Source organism: Mugil cephalus, chromosome 6 (genome assembly GCF_022458985.1).
Source record: "Mugil cephalus isolate CIBA_MC_2020 chromosome 6, CIBA_Mcephalus_1.1, whole genome shotgun sequence".
NCBI classification, from domain to species: Eukaryota; Metazoa; Chordata; class Actinopteri; order Mugiliformes; family Mugilidae; genus Mugil; species Mugil cephalus.
The window spans coordinates 20,485,456-20,492,008 of NC_061775.1; the positions used below are offsets into that span (position 1 = coordinate 20,485,456).

At 41.6% G+C, this 6,553-nt stretch overlaps 1 long non-coding RNA gene across 1 annotated transcript; it reads left to right on the forward strand.

Annotated features, from left to right (window-relative positions):
* The first annotated feature begins 1,898 nt into the window (after positions 1 to 1,898).
* Positions 1,899 to 2,612, forward strand: LOC125009742. The gene is made up of 3 exons (XR_007112977.1): positions 1,899 to 1,984; positions 2,163 to 2,244; positions 2,323 to 2,612. It is a non-coding gene; the product is annotated as an uncharacterized LOC125009742 (long non-coding RNA).
* Positions 2,613 to 6,553: the final 3,941 nt, after the last annotated feature.

A 6,553-nucleotide genomic window follows, 5' to 3' on the forward strand; every position in this document is an offset into this window, starting at 1 on the left:
GAATAGTCCATTGACGTATGCTAATCATGCTTTGCCTCCAGCTAAGCCCCGCCCCTCAAAAAACATCACACTGTTTACAAGCTGTAAAGGCGTCTATTCTACTGGTCTTAATGTTATGGATGATTGGCGCTGAGCAGGTTAATCAATATTTCTGTAGGTGTTTTTACTCATGACTTGAAACCAGCTCAGTCACTGAAAGTAGATTAATCGGATCATTTCAGCTCTAGAGTACTGGTGGGTGTCTGCGGACGTGTTGAACAGGAGTCACTCGGGGCCCAGGAGCACATTTCTTTGCCTCAGGGCCTTTCAGAAAGTTAATCCGTCCACGCTTCTAAACCTTGATGTAACTGAGAGGGAGTCTGTGACAGTCGCCACGGCTCAGTCCACCGTGCCCCTGGGATATCTCCTAAAAGGTAATGTGAAATGTTAAAATCTCATCAGTGCGTTTTTAATAGAACAAGCTCAGTTCCAGCCCTCCCACAAACATGAAGTGGGCTGTGAATAGCAGGACAACCCAATCAGTTTGATTTGGCTTTAAGTGAAATGACTGTTCAGACATGTAGAGTTTAATTAGTGTGGCAGAGAGTGGGATTGATTCTCAGTGTAACTGAGGCTGAGATACCAAAGCTCACTCTGTTCAGAATTTGCTGGAAATACTTTGATAATTTGATTTTAAGTACAGCTTGTTATATAAAAGGTCCTTCTTATGCCCTTGTGTCACAACACAATAGCAAATATAGTACTTTTATAAATGTTCAGTGTAAATTATGATATCAATCTACATTTGCACTGTTTAATCTGTTTTGTCAAGACTTTTTATGCGAGTTAAATGTGTTGTATTTTAAAAACTCTGTTCCTTTAGTCGGTGCCGGGTTATACTCTACACAACATCAGTTGTGATAGGGTCACTGAGGTATTGTTGCATTATTCTACTGGTGAATTTGTAGCTCTTGAACTGACAACCGCCTGAGGTGTCTCCATTGAGACACGATTAACATCCTTTAAACTGCTTTAACTAATGCGTCCAAAGCTAGAACTGAAGTCCTGGTGCAGTCATGAACAAAATAAAAAGGTGGACAAACCCTCTGTGATGCCACGTATATTTTATTCCTGAAGGGCAGTTTTGAAGCTCAGTGTGGTAACTCTGGTCATCGCCATCTTGGCTGTGATTGACTCCTCCTAACTCCTGACTGATTCGAAAATGGTGGATGAGGTGGAGCTGAGGTACAGCATTTCTGCTGTAAAGTTGGACATTTTAATATGGAGGTCTATAGTGAGCAGTGGCGTGGCGTACAAAAACTCACATTTCTATGCTTTTTAGGAGGTGGGGCAGAAAAGAGCATGTTGCAACTTCTGGTAGTGGTAGCTGGTAGTGCTAAACTTCTCCACATTAACAGTTGGGGAATACTTTCTTTCGCCTGCTATCAGATTTTATCTTAAGAAGTTAGATAGTTTGGAAAAATTGCTTTTTTTTTTTTTTTTTGTTAGTGTTTTTACTCTACTCTCCATCTAACACTCTGCTTGCCGATTTTGCTAACGAAACTTGCTAATCTTATGTTCTTTCATTCACTGGCTTGATAAATACGATACTATGTTTTGAGAAAATGGGTGACTTCCATTGACAAAGACCTGGCCAATCACAAGTGAGCCGTGTCATGACAGCAGCCTCACCTGATTGGTTCATCATTCTTCTTTCTTTCATCAAGGGACGCCAACTCTGCTTGGCCTCCTTGCGGCCAAGCATTGCACAATATCATATTTCAGCATTCTTTCAGTATGTAACATTTAGTTTAATAATTAGCGAAGCGAAATAAGGAAGAGATGACAGGGACACAACAGGCTGTTAAAAGGAGTGTTTTTTTTATGTGTGTTATGACAGCTGCAGAGACAATACAAGACAGGAAACATGGCTTCTCTGGACCTCCAGGAGAAAACGCTACTGATGGCAACTGACTTTTTGAGCCATCCTCCAGTGGCTATTTGAGTAAGTGCAGTTTTTGGCACAACATGACCACGTGTAGAGTATCAACAGAGAAACAACTCCGCTTTAGGTCAGCTGCTGCTTTTAGGTCTATAAGGATCGACTTGCTTTTGGAGGCAACCTCAAGTGGCCAATTGAGGAACTGCAGTTTGTGGCACCTCCAGGACTTATTTTTCTCCAGAGGTTCTTGCTCAGGTGCAATGATCAGGCTGCTGTCCATGTTTCCGGCAGCTTCACAGCAACGCTTGGATGCCTTGATCCAGGTGCCTCCAAAGTGCTTTTTATCACCTTCTGCAAGCTTTTTGCTGATGTAATTGATTGTGTCATCTCTTTCCTCTCAGGGCGAATCCCATCCCATTCTCCAACACATGAGCCCTGCTCCTGTCGGCCCGATAGACACTCATGCCACATACAGAGTTAATTCAAAAGCTTGCTCCTGAACCAGACGAAAGATTGCATTTGTGCCAGTGACTTGAACCGATTCCCTCGACGCCGTGACACTTGATGCGCCAAAGTTTCTTTGTTGCGGGAATTTTCCGCACTCTTCCTCCACTAACCTGAAAGCACAAACGAGTGGAACTTTTTGAGAGACAAAAAAATTGTGGGGTGGGGGGGGGGATACACACACACACACACAAACACATTCATGCCTCCCTCACTGTGCTGCACACTCTAGCCGATGCATGCGCGTGCATACAAAATAACACAGACGGAATAATAAAAATACCTCTGCACTCATGCTGAGACGAGAGCTTGCAAGTGGAAAATAATGACATCTTTTGGGAGTCAAGAATCTCTCCGTGCAACACACACAAGAATGCACACTTGCACACAGAAGTTGATAAATACACTAATTCTCCTGCGTGCGTTATGCATATTGGATTCCAACTGTTCTATCAGTCATTCCGACTCGAGCTGATTCAATGTGTGTTTGGCTGCGTGATAACTGTTGCTGCTGTGGAAATTAACAGGAAGTCTGTGTCACCTGTGGTACCTGATGTGCTGCCACGGCAGAGGAATTTCTTGGCTCTCGAATGAGGCGCCGCCTGCGTTGTGCCAGTTCTCTGAGTCATGTGCTGCGGGTACAAACGAAATTAATCTGACCTTCGCGAGAATATATATTTTTTTAAATATGTTATTACAGCCGGCTTGCGTGTGGAGTAATGTGATAATATAGAATTCCAGTGCGCGTCCTTTCCAATTTGATGGGTTGTGCTTTAGTTACATCACCGAGTCTCCTACTGCTGCCTCCAAAACGCCAAACAAAATAAGCCCAACTGCAACACAAAGATAAGGATTCACTGTATGACGGGGGATAATCTCCTGATAATGTGCTGTGTAGAAGCAGGGCGTGCAGCACAGGTAGCCCGTGGTCGTCGTTTAAATGTCCCATATCCTGGCAAGCAGACAGACTCATTGTTGTGGGATCTTTCACCTGAGAGAAGCACGGGTCACCAGCAACAGTGCAACGAGGATTACTTGTCCAGGAGTGAGTCACCATGAGATTTGGGAGCACAAACACATCGGTGGTAGTGGATTGAACAGGCTGCTTTTGTATTGTAGGTTTTCACCTCTGCTGGTTGGCAACAGGAGGAGCTGGCTGCTGTATCGTAGTAGCTGGAAGCATCGTGCATCTCGGTGGCACATGTTGACCTTGGCTCGCAACGAGGTCCATATATATGTCCATAATATTTTATGGACCGTTGCCATGGAATTGTAAATGTTTCATTTTAATTTCCCTACACTCTGAGAACCGAAGCACACATTTCTGTGAGCAGTTCAATAAGGTGCTTGCAGAAAATGGAAATATGATGAGGTAAATTTCCATGACTACTGGGATATGTTCTATTGAGACTGTTTTCTTAACTATTACAGTGTTATCAGAGTACAGTGGTGCTCCAGAAAGCTTTGTATTTAAATGTTTTGCTCACGAAGCAGCAAAAGAAGAGGAATTTTTAGGCTCAAGCTCAACGTAAGCTCGTAAAAGTTTGAGTCCTACAGTTCCTGTAATTCAACAAACTGTTTATTTACTCCAACGAAAGATGAATATCCCACTTATTTTCCAATCCAAAGACACGCCAATTAAAGTCCCACTGACTTTCACAGTACCTCCTTTACACCTCTCGATAAGGATTAGATTAATATTGATTTTTTTCCCTGTGTTTATGTTTTCTACCATCCTTTAACACATTTTCAACATTTGCAGGTTAAGGTTCACAAGTCAACGGCTCAGCAAGGACTGTGGACATTTTTAGAAACTACTTTAGAGCAAATCATGTCATAAAAAGGAAGAAAAAAAATACACTATCTATAGATTTTTAATGCATTTTGAGTCTAGTCTTGTTTCTGTCAGGGTTAAAACTAAAAACTACATACTGATGCTGCTGCACTTCTTTGTTGGAATGAATTTGGAGTTATATAGAAAGTAAACATAACACTAAGTTTTGGGGCTTTTAAATATGAATACAAATCTGTTAGATTCAGGACCTTGCCAAAAAAGTCACACAATTATGATTAAGCTAATCAGGGGCTGGTTAACCATCCTATAAATGTTATTGCCAATGTCTGCCAATGTATAAAAGGCCCTTAAATATCCCAGCGTCTACTTACTTTAAATATCTTAAATGAACCCGTAAAATGCCTTGTAGCCCAATCACCTCATCAGTCTCCCATGTTCATCCATCGCTGTTAAGTTTGAAATTACACACAAAAATTACAAACACTCAGAAATAGTGAAAATTAAACTAGTCTTACAGTTATTTAGTGCTATCATTAGCATTAGCACGCTAGCCATAATAACTTGGTAGTAACTGAGGCAAAGTTAGGTGTCAATTAAATTTGTATCTGCATGGACCTAGCATGAGGCTTGGTTAATGTCCAAGAGAGATATTGACATTTACCTCACATAATATGGAGAAATCAGTTGACATCCAGTTCTTCATTTATCTTCTGCTTCCATAACTTTTTCCATTTTTGTTCACTGAGGAAGCAGTGGAGTTTCCCCCATGTTTTCCTGATCCTGTGCTGGAGCCGTAGGCTGAGCGCTGTGGCATGTTTTAACTTTTAATCCAATTTTATTCTCTGTTATTGCCACTTCTCTATGGGTTAATATTAATTAGATGCATCCACCCTGGCGTCCATAAACCACTTGACCAGCTCAGAACCAATCAGCATAGCGGGATAACTCAGACGGTCCATTTCCTAGTTGGCCAGACTCTCTCTAATATACAGCTCTGCACAATGCAGCTTGAAGTTTGTTTTGAGTGGAGTTGTGAAAACTTGTTCATTCAACTTAAGACCAGCAATATTCATAAAAAATTAACAGATATTTATAACAAATTCAAAACAACACAGAGCAGACAGTAAATCTTAAAATGTGATATATAGTAAGTAGCACGAAATTCTGTAGCGTATGAAATAAGAAAACTTTTCAATCATTCCAAAATTGTCCTTTAACGCTGACCTCCGTGGTTGATGCTGACGCTCTGAATGGCTGTAATCAAGTTTTTACCCCACTCTGCACAAACCATTGTTCGTGAAACAAAATCACGGTGATGGGGAGGACAAAGTAGTGCGAGACTTTGATTCACTGTGGACGGCTCATTGTTTTGTAAAAGTTTGCTCGGGGGCCAACTTTTTGTTTGGCTTTTGACTCGTCTGTTTGTCATCCACACACACCGACCAGGTTTGTTGCTCAGCTGTGCAGGAAGTGAGGAGTTCTTGAGTGACTCTTTGGATCATGTTGCTTGCAGTGTAAATTCAAGGTTCTGGCTTGAATATAATGAACATTTTCACGAGTGTGTGTGAGCGTATGAATATTAAAAACCAGAAAGGCCGCTGACACAATGGATTAGCTGGCAAATGAACCAAAAAGAAGGGAGAGAAAGGAAAAAAAAACAGAACAAACCATCGCTTTGCCACTCTGACTTTATACCTATGTGCAGTTCTCTTCATCACGCTTAATCAGTCTATTAGTGAGCTTTTACTCTTCCATTAAGTGTTTTCAAGCCTTGTTAGTGTCCCACTGTTGAGTGTGTTTTGGAGTAGCAGGGTACAGACTGTGCTCTGAGTCAGCAGACAAGAGTGGAACTGAATGTTAAAATGACTAAATGCTAAATGCCAGCTCAGTAATGAGAAACTGTCTGAAGCCGTCAGAGGCGGCCCGGACCGAACGCTCCCTTTTGATTAAGACACCCGTTGTTTATGTCCCGCGAACTGAAAGCAGACTGCGCCCTAAAAAGGTCAAGTTTTCTCGAGTGAGCAACATTTGTTCATTTACGCTGTGACACCTCTGCATTTCATGAAGTCTTTTGATGTGTTAAACAACTTTGCAGAAGTTGTAACGCCGTCAGGTCACACAATCTGAATTTCCAGCGACGAGAAAGTATTAAACTGTATTTATGGACACGTGAAACCTACCGTATATCGCATTATGACTCAGCTTGTGGGCCACAGCGTAAAACGGAAAATACCAGACACCAGAATTATAAAATAAATTGTGTAGTTCCATTAAATTAAAAACTGCAAACAGGCGACAACAAGAGAGTGGTGTCCTCCTCTGAGGATATCCTA